This window comes from Melospiza melodia, chromosome 6 (assembly GCF_035770615.1).
Source record: "Melospiza melodia melodia isolate bMelMel2 chromosome 6, bMelMel2.pri, whole genome shotgun sequence".
Lineage (NCBI taxonomy): Eukaryota > Metazoa > Chordata > Aves > Passeriformes > Passerellidae > Melospiza > Melospiza melodia.
Window position 1 is genome coordinate 73,973,516 of NC_086199.1, and position 15,442 is coordinate 73,988,957.

The 15,442-nt window shown below is 42.0% G+C and overlaps 1 long non-coding RNA gene across 1 annotated transcript in view; it reads right to left on the minus strand.

The window, feature by feature from the left end:
- Positions 1-15,442, minus strand: part of LOC134419878 (uncharacterized) — a 45,081-nt gene that overhangs the window by 13,663 nt on the left and 15,976 nt on the right. The window contains exons 3-5 of the long non-coding RNA XR_010028188.1: positions 10,412-10,534; positions 7,592-7,716; positions 2,546-2,824 (exon numbers count right to left, since the gene is read on the minus strand). This is a non-coding gene — a long non-coding RNA (uncharacterized LOC134419878). The remainder of the gene's footprint in view (positions 1-2,545; positions 2,825-7,591; positions 7,717-10,411; positions 10,535-15,442) is intronic.

Here is a 15,442-nt window from a genome sequence, read left to right on the forward strand (position 1 = left end):
CCCCAGGGCAACCTCCCAGAAAGCAGCTGGTACTCATGAAGTGGAAAGTCAAGACTTAAGACCAAGCCTCTAGGCATGACAAGCAGGAGTGGTTCACGATCCCCCTGTCCTTTCACATCCCAAAGTTTCAGACAGGGTCCTGGAGCCCTGAAAGATTTAGGGAATGAGTTCCCAATGCTTTTAAAAAGATGTGAGTGCCTCTGTGCTCCAAGACTGATCCTCTGAAAATCCTGCAGTCACAGATGCAACAAGATAAAAACCAATTGACAATTTCCTACATTGTGCAGAGTCAGTTTGTCTCTGGGCTTGAAATCTAATTCCCCAGGAGAAAAATACTTTGCCTGAAAAATTTACAGGCAACCAAGAGAAAAGGAATTGGGGGGTCTGAAACAGAATAGATGCAACCAACTTCTAATGGCTTCCATGTCAGCTGTTCAGGAGAAGTGCACAGGCACCCCTTCCCCTTCCTCTGATCTGTGCTGGACACCCAGCTCAGGGAGCTGAGGGAAGAAAAGAGGAGCAGAGGCTAAGGGGAGAAAAAACACAGCAGCAAGGGAGGGGGAGTGAGGTACACAGTCCTTTGGGAGGAAGTCCTGGCCTGGGGGAGGCAGTGAAGCAGAGGAAAAGCATAAAGGAAGAGGCTCATTGGTACGGCCATACTGCAGTGGCTCCAGGCTGGCTGAGGAAGCTTTTCATCAATGTATTGCAGATCATCTCTGCTGCCTGAGATGCTGCTGTTGGTTCTGTAGGCAACTTTATCTGAGGATAAAGAACAAAGTCAGGAGAAGAGGGGAAGGAAGGATGCAGGAAGCTAGCTGCCTCCTGCCACCTTCTAACATCAAATGGCTGCAAGAGTCCAGCCTGGGAAGCCTTTGAAGTGTGAATGATCTCATAAGCTACTGAAGTGGGCAAACCTTTTTCAATTAAAAAAAAAAATCATCAAACGAATCTCTCCACTTCAAATGCAAAGCCATATTCCATGAGTGGAAGTCAAGACCTGCTGAATCCAGCAAAAGAATACTCAGAAGAATACCTGGGCTGTATGAAATGGGCAGGAATAGGAACAGCAATGCTTCTTCATGGCTTTTCTCCCAGTTCCAAGGATTTGCCATATGTCATGATCCTTGCTAATCATTTGAATGTAGGTACCTCTGGATCACCTCAACAGCAGTGCACATAAAACAAGGAGGGTCATAAAACTAAGAATCAACTCCACTGCCCTTCTTAAATTCTTCATACCGCTCATGTTTCAGCAGTGCATGGATTTCATGTAGGACTGATAAGTGTGCCTTACAAGTTTGGATGTTGATCTAAATTTTTTTTTGACCTGACCTACTACTGCCACACAAAAAACCCCCATGTAGCTGTAAACAGGCTGAATTCAACCAGAAGTTTAACCTCATACAAATGACTGTCACACGGTGAACCCTCAGATGTATGTACAAAAAGTACAATTGCAATTAAAATGTGAGACAGTAACTCAGAAAGCAGACTGATAAGTAATATGTCCACTGAATTAACTAACCTCCTAGCTACATGAATGAACAGTAATTATAGGTATCATGAAACAGAGTCACAGAGTGTAACTGCACTGTAATTATATTTGCTGTATGAAAGGGTGACTCAGGTATTACACTGATAAATGAGATGAAAAGCAGAGGAAAAATCCCAGCTCAGGATCCAAGCAGGTGGAACAAAGCCACATCAATACCTATTCAGCAGTTTTTACTGCCTTACCATCTTCCTGCCAGAGGAATATTCCACACATCTCTGGAGGGACAGGGCTGGTACACATGTCAGTACTGGGATTACATGTACACTGCTCTGTGTTAGTGTCATCCCTGGAATCACTACCCTGAGCTACTAGAGGTGACAGGCAAAATCCATAACAGGAGTAAACTGTCAGCCACACAAATTCAATTTTTTCCCTGCAGTATATTTGGTTCTATCATGCTTAATGTTAAATGCACATTCACTGGGCTAATGTCAAGGCACTCTGCCCCTCCTGGTTATTTCTACCTAAAGATAAAGAACTGGAAGGAGGAAAAGACATTGTTTTTTGCTGGGTTTATGATTCTTGGGTTTTATATATTGCTTTTGCATTAGCAAATCTTTGCTGTTTATCTGTGATCTTTTCAGTACCTGGCCAGCTCAGAAGAGGCACAGGAAACACCTCAATACACTATAAAAAAATTAGAACTGAGAGAAAAGAAAGCATGGGAAAGTAGCTCTAAAGAATAGAGACAGGATAGGAGAAGGAAATTAAGGGAATCTGGTCAAGTACATCCCAATAGGACTTAAAGATGCCCCCTCCAAATCCCATACATTTCCAGTCACAGGCATGGCATGCTTTTTGCCTTTACTCCTAAACCTAAAAGAAGCTGTTTGAACTTGTGTAACACTGCCATCCAGTGCTGCTGGTGTGCCCCAGGCTGCCACCCCTCCTCTGCACCCTGAGCGAGCCCATCTGAGAGCAAGGCCACCATCCCAGCAGGGCCCAGTTACCACCATCGTTGGGACAATCTTCCAAGCTGTATTCCCTTACCTGTGGAAGTCCTGGTATGACTCTAACCTACTGGATGAAGAGAGAATTGGAGGGCACAGCTATTTTCAGTCACTGGGACCTCTGAAGCACTGTAGATCACATCATCTCAAATGATGAACCCATCCACACATTTTCATCTCTGTTCTCCAGTCTTTTAACAACTCTAGAAGGAAGGTTTCTTATTTGATAAATATAATGTTAACAAGCTGCTTGCTCTTGAGTTTGAAAACTGTGATGTAACTGGTGTCCTTCTTTTGGGAAGGGGCATGGTTGCTCAGCCTACAAGGGAGACAGAATAACAGCCATGAGGATGTTGATTAGGTTTTGCTTTAATGGTCAACATAGTTAAATTTGAGGAGAGGCAGATATCCTACAATTTTTAATAAATAAAAAATTTCACATCCCTCAAGCAGCCAGAAGGGATATTCTCAGACATTTTTCAGTGTGGCCCTGGGTTTTTTCTTTGAACTTGCTAAAACCCTCAGACTTATATTTTGAGACTCATCTCAAGACCTGTCTCATAATAAATATGACAGGTTGATTAATGCAAAACAAAATAACTTACATGCAAATTCCTCAGCATATGCAAAAGACAGTCTTTGTCCTTCTGTTGCTTCAAAGCAGAGCTTTTGGTTTTTGCAATACTAGTTCAGAACTCTGTGCAAGTGTCTCACAGGCCAGTTCACTCCCTTTAGCAGAGGAACAGATTTCTTCTGGATTTATCAACCTTCATCACAGATGTCTGGAACCTTTTCACTACTAACTAAATTGGTACATTTGCTACAAAATAGTAAAATTACAAAAATAGCTTCCTTCAACTGAACAGCAGCAGAATGGACTGCAATGACTCACAAAAATAGATCCATTGGCTTTTAATCATCCTTCAGCAAGAAAGGTGCAGCTGAATTTGATAAAATACAGACACTTTCTCTGCTAACTTGCACAGTCAGGAGAAACTCGACCTTTCAAATCAGGTGAATTTGAAAGGAAATCTTTGATGTAACACACAGAATAATGTCCTGTAAAAATAAACAAATGCTTCTTCTCTATTTTACTGTAGCTATATTTAGTTAATATTGATTATTTGAAAATTTAATGTAAGGATTAATAGTGGGGATGGTATTTCTATTCTTGATCTGCAGAGATACATCATTATTAATTAAAGCAGATACTGTACCTGAAGCCAAATACATAGCACACAGTATTTTCCATTTCTTTATGCTTCAGATTTTTCAATAAAATTTCTTTAATATGCAGAGTTGTAACAATGTTTATGAAAAAAAAATCTAACTATTGACTGATGTAGATGGAAAGGTATAGTAATTATTATATTAACTTCAGAAAGCAAACCCCAAATTTTGAGTTTGTTTCTTGCTGCTTTTGGGCATTTATTTTGGCTTAATCCATGGAAAAGTGTTAAACTCTAGTAATCTTTCAGGTAAAAGATTTTAATCAAAAGCTTTCAGGACTTTCAGTTTTCCATCTTTTCTCAGCCTCCAGGCTTTTCCTGAGCTACTTACATTCCTTCTGCCTGCTTTGATAATCCTCAGCCATTACTTCCCATTTCTGGTAAATACAGGGTCCCTATTCTAGAGTTTGATAGCAAAGGAGCACAGCACTGAGCAACACCTGTGATGTGTTCTCTGCACCAGCCTCATCTAAGATACATAGATTATGGTCTCTGTGCTTCACCAACCAAGCCACTTTCAGATGAGGATAATATATGCCAGAATGAAAATGCCATGCTGAGAACTATGAGCAATCCATTAGAAAAAAACATAATTATCATTACTCTTAGTATGCCAGAGGGCTACAGTCCTAATTTTCTTAGTTTCCAACTTGGAAGAGCCACTTGGGCACAGCGACCTCTGGCACATTGTAACTACAAGAAAAGCAACATGGAAGAACAGCAGATCCTCAATACTAATCTGTATGGTACCAAGCCCAGGAATGACAAGGTGAAAATCCTCACTCACAGAGAGCTCATCTTTAAGGACTGAAATGGAAACCATGCACTCATTTGTGTCAAAGAGGGTTGCTGATCCCTGCCAGTATCAGTCTATTACTGCACTGCTGTCAGTGTGGGCAGTGAAACCTGCTGGATCAGTTCCCACCCTTGCTGGCTTCCTTGTCCCTGTTAGGAAACGCAATAGAGAAATATTTTGTCTTAAATGTGAGGGTGGGCCCTTCTGTTCTTAGGTTTCAAACATCAGTACCTAGGCAGGACCTGATGAACAGAAGCAATGCCTCTCCAAAAATCTGGGGTGTGAAACAGCTCAGCTGGACAACCAAAGCCTTAGAAAAAGGTCAAGTCAGGTCTTTTCCCAGGGCAACACAGATCCACATGGGGGAGATCCTCAAGGCTCACAGCAGCTGGAGGGTGTCACTCCAGTGACTTCCCAGGCAGAGGGACACCAAGACCAAACAAGCTACCCTGACCTCCCTCGGCTGCTCATCCTGCTCTGCCCATCTTTGTATCTTTGCCAGATAAACTAGCAGAATAAGTTATTCCTCCATGGCAGCAAAGCCAAGCCTTGTACAAATCACTGACCTTGTACAAACCACTGACCACCAGCCCTGCTCATGGATGTCTCTAATGGGAACTAACAGGTATTTCATCTGCTTTAGTCCTACTTTCATAAAATTTTACTAAAATCTCAATTTTTAACCTTAGCCAACTGGTGGTCCTCCAAATGTATCACAAAAATGAGTCTTTCACAGATGCTTTTTTTTCCTGCCGTCCTCCAAGGACCATTGATTGCCTTTCCCACCCCTGCACTGTTCCCAATACAGCACTATATTCCAGTTATCTCCTGCAGGAATCTAGACTTTATTACTCCATCTTTATATAAGCCTTTACAGACTTTTGGTGCCAGAAATGCTCCCAGTTCAATAATGTAATTATATTGAAAGACACAAGAATAAAGGAAAGCAGCTAAGTTTCTCTGAAATTGAACCAATTTGCAGCAGATTTATTTTAACTACTTGTAGTGCTTATCTTGTATCTTGACCCAGAGTCATGGAGGGTCATGATGGGAAGTCCTGTTCATTTCCATCAGTCAGTGCTCTGACATCCAGGGAAGGAACGCTATCCACAGAGCATCTTGGAGAACTTTGTCACATGCATATCTAGATTAAACAGTCTTCAACTTTTAAACAAGAAGCCTGACAGACAGAAGAGGACTGAGGGGAATTATAGTCTTCACTTTGCTCAGACAATTAATAGAGTATAATGGGCTGCATCCCCATTGCCTTCCATCCTGCATAGTTATGCGGTCTAAATCTACAGAGATTTTTTCCTTCATTCAAAATGCAGGTCCTCAGAGTCCCTTTGTCATCTTCTGCCTGACTTTGGCACTGGCTGTATCCCCATGACACCTAAGATCCCATCAGAAAAGCTCTCTGCTTGCTTTAATTTCTGCTTCTGGGCCTGCCCAAACATACTCAAGTCCTGACAGCACTGAGAAATTCAATATTTTAGTTCTACAGGGATTCGCAGATAAGGCATTCCTCTTTTAGCAGCTGTATCTGCTAACTGGGATCTCATGGGAATTTCCACCCAGAGCTAGCAGAGAGCTGCAATAAGAGGGTGGTGGGGTGGTATAAACTACCACTGCTACAATAAGGAAAGTGGGGAAAGAAAGAGGAGCAAAGGATTTCCAAAGAGCTGGCTGTGGTGTGGTTCTGTCACTCCTGAATGTACCAGCAAATCCTGGTAAGGATTTTTTTGCAGGAGGATTTCACTTAACCAGTGAATATGATGGGTAACAGCTGGGCCAGCTGCCTAGGTAATCAATGCTTGGCATGAGCATGAATGAAGGGAAGAACCCACATAATTCAAAATTATATATGTGGCTCCTGCTCCTTTCTTGGCATTTGTTGCCGACCATATTAGAGAGTCTGACTGCATGGTAGCTTTTGTAGCTCTAATTAGGCACCTAAAGATCCACTTAGCCAGGCTTTTCATTTCACTGGGCATCAGGGCACCTAAGAGCTAAGCACTGCAGCACTAAAATTGAGTTTTCTGCATCACTCAGCCTCTACTTTGCAAGTGAACTTTGTCTGGGAATCCCACTTTTCCCCTTGGGTAATAAAAAGCTTGCAAAGCAGCAAATTAGCTCTCTGGATTTAATTATGCGTGTACACCAGTAATGGAAGTAATTGCACTGTCTCAGTCACATTGCACAGTGTACTTACTTGAACCAAGCTGAAGAAATACCACTGGCAGCTATAGGAAGACAGACTGGATAAGAGGACACCAACAAGGCTACAAGGTGTAATAAGGCTACAAGATTATCATCTCACCTGCTGTGGTAATTAACAGCCACAACTCTCACTCTACAGATCACAGTTCTCACTGCCACTCCCTTCTCATGAAGGGACACTATCAGATAGTCACCCCTCTGCAAGACATCCTCTTGTAGGAAAGCTGGAGGGCTGCAGCAGGAAGTGTATCTCCTTACTGTATACTCACTAAGAGCCTCAAATTACCTGACTGCTACCTGCAGCTGTCTGTAGAACTGAGGCATGCACTGGGTACTTGTGGTCAGAGCTGAAAACATCCCAGGGCTCCTGTCTGCTCCTGTTTGCTAATCCTGTGCTACTGTGCAAAAGGAAAATCAAATATGCAGGGAAATATTACTCCTCATCCACCAAGTTCTTGCAGAACACAACCCTCTTCCTGCACCTGGTCTGGCAACATAACACTCAGCAATACAGGGCTCCAGCCATACATTCACTACACGAATTATTTAAGTTGAACTGAATGAGGGAAGCAAACCAGAAGTGTTTCCCACGGGCATTGTGTGGTGCTAGGAAGTACTGGACATGGTCTGTGTGTGTGACTAGCAAAGGCTCAGAAAGGGAAGCTTGGATTAGTCTGAGTTTGTGAAGAAACATCTCTATTTGCTTCTTGGTACAAGCACTTGCTGAGGCAGAACACTCTCCATTGCAGTTTTGCCTGGTTTGCTGTCAAATCCTGCTGGTCCTCTGTGGTCTCTCCCAGAACAGTCAGCACTGCCACCCTGTTTCAAAATAGTCACTCACCTCCCACATCCTTCTCCTTTCTGGAGGCCTGAAGGTGTTTTCATCTTCTTTGACACCATGCCAGGTTTTAATTCCTTGATCCCTCCAAACGCACCCAGGGTCCTCCAAGTTCACCTTCCTCCTGCCTGTAATTTTATACTTAGTAACTCAGAAAATAGCAAGTAATGGAAATTTGGCAGTTATCTTGTCATATGCCTTCATCAGATACAGTTAACTTTAAAGATCCAAAACAAATTACTCAAGAAACATGTGTTCAGATGACACAAAAATATATTCAAAGAGGGATGTGTAGTTGCACTTGGGAATGAAAAAGTAGACCGTACACTCATGAAAAAAAATGTTACTGTCAGCTTGAGGTTTTATTTAAAATAAAAAAAAATTTAGGAGTTGAATTTTTTTGCAGTATTGACACCACAGAAGAGAAATTCTTGGGCAGGTCACAAGCCTCTGTGCCAACATTACCAAAGTCAGCCATCTGCAGTTTTGGAGTGCATACATAGAAAAGCATGCATGGTGATCTGGAAGAAAGACCAATTCTTTTGGTAAAAGTAGCATGTCTGTCACAAAGCATAGGCAGGTCTCACAAAGTGAGGTACTGATGGTTAGGATTGATTGGTTATGGATCTAAAACATGTAGTGGAAATTGTACTAATTCTAAGGAGAGCAAGCAGATCACACCCTTCAGCTGTGAGGCGTGTTGTGTACGGGTGACAGAGTAATAAAGTGGCTTGACAGAAGCTCTTTAATGCAAAAACACTTTACTATCTGATTGTCCATCATCTTTAGTGTTTGGCTGACATTTGTCTTGCCAAAGAGAACTTAAAATGAGCACATAACACATCTCCATCTGCAGTGAGTGGAAAACTCTGAGTAAGTATGTATGTGCTCAAAACCTATTTTCCATAACTATGAGCAAATATAAAGATTACATGACAAAAAAGAGCCAACACATTTATGTCTGGAGTTCAGGTGAACGACACCAGCCCAAGAACAAAAAATATCAAAGTGCCACTCTGCACACACACATGCTAACTGGGAAAAAACCTATTTAAAAATCATATTTATAGTCAACAAATCCTTTACAGCTTTGTATTTCAAAATAATTTGTACACTACTGGATAAAACATGCTCATGACACTTTTTGGTTAAATCTATCCTGTAAATCTGGGATAGACGAATTATCTGCATCACCTTAACTTAAATACCTTTGGCCAAGGCACTAGAACAGAAGGGATTTATGAAGAGTAGAAAATCTGTTCTTCATTTACCAAAAACACATCCCTACAGCCATGACTGTGGAGTGAGATAATGCCATTTGGCAAACTGATCATCCAGAGTCTCGCATTTCCCTTTGGGCATTAAAGCAGAGACCAAAAAATGCATCTACAACCCAAGATCTGAATAATAGAAGGGACTTTCAGCACAATTGACTAAGCACTGAGGTAGTTATTTGCAAACGTCCCACCCATCACAAAAGGAAATACTGTCCTTCTTTAAAGGCTCAAAATTTTACAGAACACAAATGCATTTTTTTCTCCTCCTTCCCTCTCCCCACTTCTGCCCATTACTGTAAAGATTTGTTTTTCTCCTGAGAAGAATGATATTTCACCATCCTTTTTTAAATATTTGCTTGTGAATTTAGTGTTCTTTAGTATCCCTTAGCATTCCAGCTTCCCCCATCATTTCACCAAAGTACATTACTCCTGGTGGATGAAGATTAGAAAAATGTTGTGGGTGTTTGTTGTTTGGTTTTTTTTACCCTTTCTCAAATCAGTGTGTTATAAACATCATCCTCAGCCAGTGAGTCTTGTGATTCTTCCTCAACAGGACTTACTAGCCTACAGGAAGCTCCAGCTGAAACACTGGCAAACTTCTGCTGCTACCTTCAGTGAGGGTATATATGCATATTTAAAGAAGGCAAATATACATATATGCATATGTCTATGTGTGTGTGCATTCATAAATACATATATATATATTATATATATATACACACACACACACAAACACACAGTGCAAAAAGAAGAGAGGGGAGACAGGTGAATTTGCAAAGTGATGGCTCTCTTCAGAGAATTATCTGAATAACAAAACCACCATGGGAGAGCCCCATAAAGCTGAAGTGCTGGCCAGAGGGATAAAGCTGGTGGGGTCCACTCTGAAGCAATTTGCTGCAGATATTAGAAGCATTTGATCTGAGTGCAAGGCAACACACAGGATGAAACAATAGGGCAGAGACAGGCAGAGCAGGCACATGCTGCCCTACAACTGCTTCCCTGTATTCCCCTGCTGAATTTGTTCGTGACATTTAAGAGCTGTCACTGCTATTGCCAGTGTTGGAAAGAGGGCAAAGCCTGCTTCCAGACAGCTGGGAGAAGATACCTGCTGTTTAGAGCTGCAGGGCTAAGCAGTGTATGGAGGGATAAAAAGGTCCTGCCATCCTTTTCCAGTTCAGGGGACACTTTTGAGGCTCACTTTGTGTGCTCTTCTAATAGGTGACCTAAAGACAATTTGTTCTGCATTACACATTTATTAAGCATTAGTGCCCTAACTAAAATTATTTACAGCTGATTTTGGGTTGTTTTGGTTTTGTTCTTTGGTTTGGTTCTGTGTTATCCCAGCTGGTGGTGGAACACAGGATGAAGAAGGGATTATAGTATCTCTTTATGTGTCTGACAAGAAACAGTTTATCTGCTCTATCCCAAGAGTCCTGTCCAGCTTTCAGTTCTGCTGCCACCACTGGCACATCAAACATCCTTGACTTAAGGGCCAGATTTCCTTTCTAGGGTGGAAAAGATGGCAAAGAACAAAGAGAACTTTTACCTCCTCAGCCAAGATGTTGGCAGGCAGCTCCATCCCACTGGCATTGAGTTGCTGCATGGTCAGCCCAGGGCTGGCATTGCTCCTTGAGGTGTTGTGAAAAAGGACTGTGGTGGCCCAGCCATCCTGCAGCAAAAGAATGGGCCCATGGTGCTGCTGTCCAGCAGCCAGCTGCCACCTGCACCCTCTTACATGAAGAAAAGTGCAGCTGGTGCTGTAGCCAGATACTGCAAGTAGGGAGCAAAAACTAAATCATCCTGTTTAAACAACATCAGACCTTGGAAACCACGTGCTGATGCTGATGCGACATCCCCGGATGGAGAATTTCAGGTTTTCCTCTCGGTGAAAACAGAATCCAAGACCAAGATATTGACCCCCAAAGTAGCCCAGACCTGCTTGTACAGAGAGTTTACATTGTTACTCCAGTGACAAAACCCAAAGACATCATAGGTTTTATTAGCTCAAAGCTCCATATTTTACCTCAAATTGCTGAAGTGATTTTTCAACACTTTACTGAACTATTGGGTGACTTATTTATAGTTTGACCTCAAAACCAGTTCAGACTGCAAATGAGTTTCAAAAAAATTTCAGGCAGGTCAAACCCTTAAAGACTATATGTCTTGGAAATGGCTGCTCACAATTTTCAAAACAAATCCCTGGGCTTTCTACAGCTTTTATCTAAACAGTGGACAAAGACTGCTATCATACGATGCAGAATCTCTGGTATTAACTCTCCACAACCCCTTCAACACATACCCTTGAAATACAATTTTCAGAATGGATCCAGAAGGGTTGTAAATACAAAAGACAGCAAATATACTAAGCTGAAGTACTAATTTCCAGATATTTCAGACCACAACAAAACCAGCAGCACTCATACAAAATAAACCAGATGAAAACGCAAAGAAATAATTATATAAAAGGGGTGAGAGTAAAACAGAAATGATGAAAGAGAGATGCTAGTGTGAAGTTCAAGATCTCTTCAGAGCTCAGTTTGCATTGTGTCCCAGGTTGTATGTTCAGATAGAGCCATGTGAACCTCTTGTTCTGTCTACAAAGAGAAACAAAATCTCTGCTGTCAACCCACAGTCACCAGCTATATTTATTTTTGGGGCTTGGTGCAAACAGATTTTGTGAAGGAGCACTGATGAAGGGAGCAAGATAAAGGCTATCACCTCCAACATCTACACACATTGAAGTGGGAGTCACTGCAGTAACAACATGAGCAGTACAAACCCCAACACAAGTCCTGTCAGTTCTCCTTACGAGTGTCCCTTAGCCTGATTCTTTGCTTCACCTCCTCCTTACCCAGGCAATATTTAGCAATAATCTGGTAGTTGTGCATCTCAGAAGACACATGCAGAAAATTTTCCATACAGGAGAAACACTCACTGATAGAGCATAGTTTCATGGGGGAGGTCATCCCTTGCTCCTACAGGGAGCTCTACTGAAGCAACAAAGCCAATGGGATGGCACTGTGGGTGACCTAACTTGCATTTAAGAAATCAGCCATGACCATCATTGCCAACAATGTTCAAGAAAATTCAGTGTAAACAGGGAAGTCCCTGGTAATAAAAATATGTATTGCACCCCTGAATTCTGGTGAATGGCATCTCTAACTGCCTTCTGGTATTTTTACTAAGAAGGTTCACTGATGGATGATATTCAGGAAAGAGGTCTAAGATTTTGGCAACACAAATAAGCAGCAGCAAGAGGAGATGTGGAATGGGTAATAATTTAAACTGTAGATCATAACAAACTTCTATTACAGCCACAGTAGAAGGTTACCAAGAGAACATGAAAACAAACTGATAGCTAATATTTTTTTTTTGGGGCAAATGAATTCTTTTGATGCAGTGCTTAGTGTGAGTTAAAATGAGCATAGTGTATAAATTATAAAGACAGTCTTTGCCATTGTCCCTGTATTTTTAGGAAGCACCATTTCCATAAAGTTTCTTGGCAAAATGGGAATATCTTTCAGGTCATACATTAAATAAGAGAACGTCTTCCACTTTTCTGATAAGTATAAAGAAGGCCAGTAAATTAAAAGTGCATATCACAGTTCAAATGCTTATATAAAGGAATTTTATAACAACTCAGAAAAGAGGATAAAAAGAACCTATGTTATAAACATTTCCAAGGGTTCCCAGGTGGTATCACACCCCTAGGAATCCCTGTGATGGAGCTGAAGCAGTTGCTGGTCCTGAAGGTGTGCACATCAGGATGTCTGTGTGTGACAGTGCCCAGCTCTCCTGGCTGTGTTAGGCAGAGCCAGCAGGATGCCTCCAATCTGGTTTAATTCAGGTAAGTTTACTCCCAGCATGGGAATGTGCTCAAAATGGTACTGTGTCTGTGCCTTAATCCATCCCTCTATTCCCAGGGGACATTTGCAAATGTGAAATGATTCCCTGGTTTAGCCAGCAGCAAGTAAAATGTTCTTAAACTGCTCAGCCCTGCCAGGAACTTGCATTAGCCACTGGCTCTGGCAGGTGCTGTAGTTCCCCCACCTCATGGGGAGAGAACTCTGACAGGGTTTTTTGAAAATCTTTGTGCTTTCTACAGTTACTGGATTGTGTTGTGAAAAGGCCTGCATTTATTGTCAGCCTTAAGATGCTTTCAGCTCTCTCCTTGAGCACACAGCTTTCTGTTGCCTTTCCAAAAAGTAGAGCTGCTAAGCAAGGAAATTGCTGGGAAAGCTTCCCTAAGTACATCTAGTCCCCAGCAAATCACAGCAATCAGTCTAATACAGAAATTGAAGAGAATCTAAGTAACTTTGCTGCACTAACTGCACATTACCAGGGTTACTCACAATAATTCAATGTGCTGTAAGTCACATCACTGTAACACCCTGGATTTCCTGCCACCTGCCTCACTCCTCAGTCATTAACTGACATGAGGTTCAGATGTTCTCTCCTTACCCCACTTGCCATGCTGCTCCAGAGGTGAGGAGCAGACACAGCAGGGAGGGAAAGACATTAACAGTGCAAATGTCCTAGAGAAAGCAGGTTGGGAGCTATATTTATTCATTTCTCTGCTACACAAATGCATGTAAATATGAATCTGACTTACTGTCAGCAGGCAAACACTGCTCAAGTACATCAAACCCCCTAAAAAGGTGAGAGCAGGGAAGATATTCTGGAGCCACATGTGGGCAGAATGGACTAGCTGCAAACTGGTGTTGGACCTTCCAAGAGGATGCTGCCAGTCCTGCAGCTCAAGATCAGCACAGGGGAAGGTAGGCTGATGAAGCAACACCATGTCTAGCCCACAGCACACAAGATAATATAAGGGATTGAGCAGTATGGAATTCCTACACATGTAAAGTCTCAATGAAACACAGTTTGCTTTTGCATAAAGAGGAAAAACTGAGACCTTGGAGAACTAATTCCTTTAAGATGACCTAATGAGTATGTCATTATTAAGCACAAGCTATTTACTAAGTTTTTCTTACACTGCTGTAATTTCCTCTTTTTAATGGCTTTGCAATTGGAAAACTTTTCTATTGCAGTTGATTGTTATAAGTTGTCCTCACAAAGAAAAAAAGGTACCCAAGTGTGCAAGGCAAGGGAAGTACAATGCCCCAAAGTTAAATGCAAGCTTAAAGTGCTTGGGTGCATGGCTGAAGTGCTCCCCAATTCTGAGTCTAGAGCACAAGAGAATTTCCCATTCATCCTTAGGGGGAGCTCAGTCTTGGGGTTCTGTGACAGTGTCTACAGCACAGCTCAAACTTCTCAACAGCAAGAGGTGCCAAGGTTGGATAATAAAATTGATTCATGCTTAGACCCTCAGGAAATCAACAAGTCTTTGAGAAGCCAACAACAGCAGCATCAGAAGACTAGCAGTGATGAAGAAAAGGAAACTCTACAATTTTTTCCTTTTTTTCTCAGCATGGGGAAATCCTGTAAGAACTATTTTCTAAAACTGGCAGATATATGTGGAACTGCTTTCATCTGATAGATGCTGTGATTTTCTTGCTCCCTGTAAAGTGGTAAAGTATGGTACAGTAGTTATTCCATTGATGGTCCTGGATAGGAAGAGGGTGATGAAGGAATCAAGTACCACCTCATGATTATACTGCTTCTCCAGCTGGCAAGTGCTCCATGCCACCCTGCTGTGTGTGCCATTTCCATATCTGGATATGGGAAAAGAGGGATGAAATCAGGAAGGAATCTTCTGGAAGAGCTATCAAAGATTGGAAGCAGTGCCTACCATGACCCACTTGGGGCCTGCCCAAGGGCAGCTGGACTGAGAACAACTTGAAGGGACTCCAGTATTTCCTAAACCTTCAGAACTTCACTGTTCAAGTAGGACAGTAGAACACAGCCTGATGGACTGGACTGATCTTGTAACAGGGTGATTTTTCTGTACCACACTGTAAATGCTGGATTTGCTTGTAAAATCTGGGTTGATCTCAGCCATATAACAACTATTTTGCATATACATAAGCATGCAATTCACTAAAAATAGGTACAGAATTAAGTTAACACTATCACAGTGTAGTGAAACCCATTATTTGGCACCATCTGGCACAGCTTCCTGGCCAAATTCAGTAGCTGTGGCAGGTAGGTGAGGTGGACTGTTGACTTCCACACAGGGTTACAAGTCCCCTTCCAACTTGCCTAATGATGAGAACCTAATCTGGAGTATCCACAGAAGGAAAAAACCTAAATGCAATTGTGCCATTTGAATGATCCTAATTAGCTAATAAAGGTCAGTCTTATTAGAAGCTCTTCAGGGAAGGAGCCACTGAAGGAAATTAAGCAGCAAAAGAATTTTAACATCATGTCTTCCCTTGCCTGCACCACACTGTTCAAGGAGGATTTGATGAGCAATCAAATTACTTGAATAAGCAGTGAAGGTGTTGATACACAGGTGTTCTGTGACAATAGAAATGCATTTCTAAGCTGCCAGAAGATCACTCAGTGCCATGCAGAGGGTCTCTGCTTACCCCTGCACAGGACACAGTGGCTGCCCTGGGTCCATAAAGGAAGCTTGTCTCTGAAGTACATCTCCTAATTACCTCTCTACTGCCCA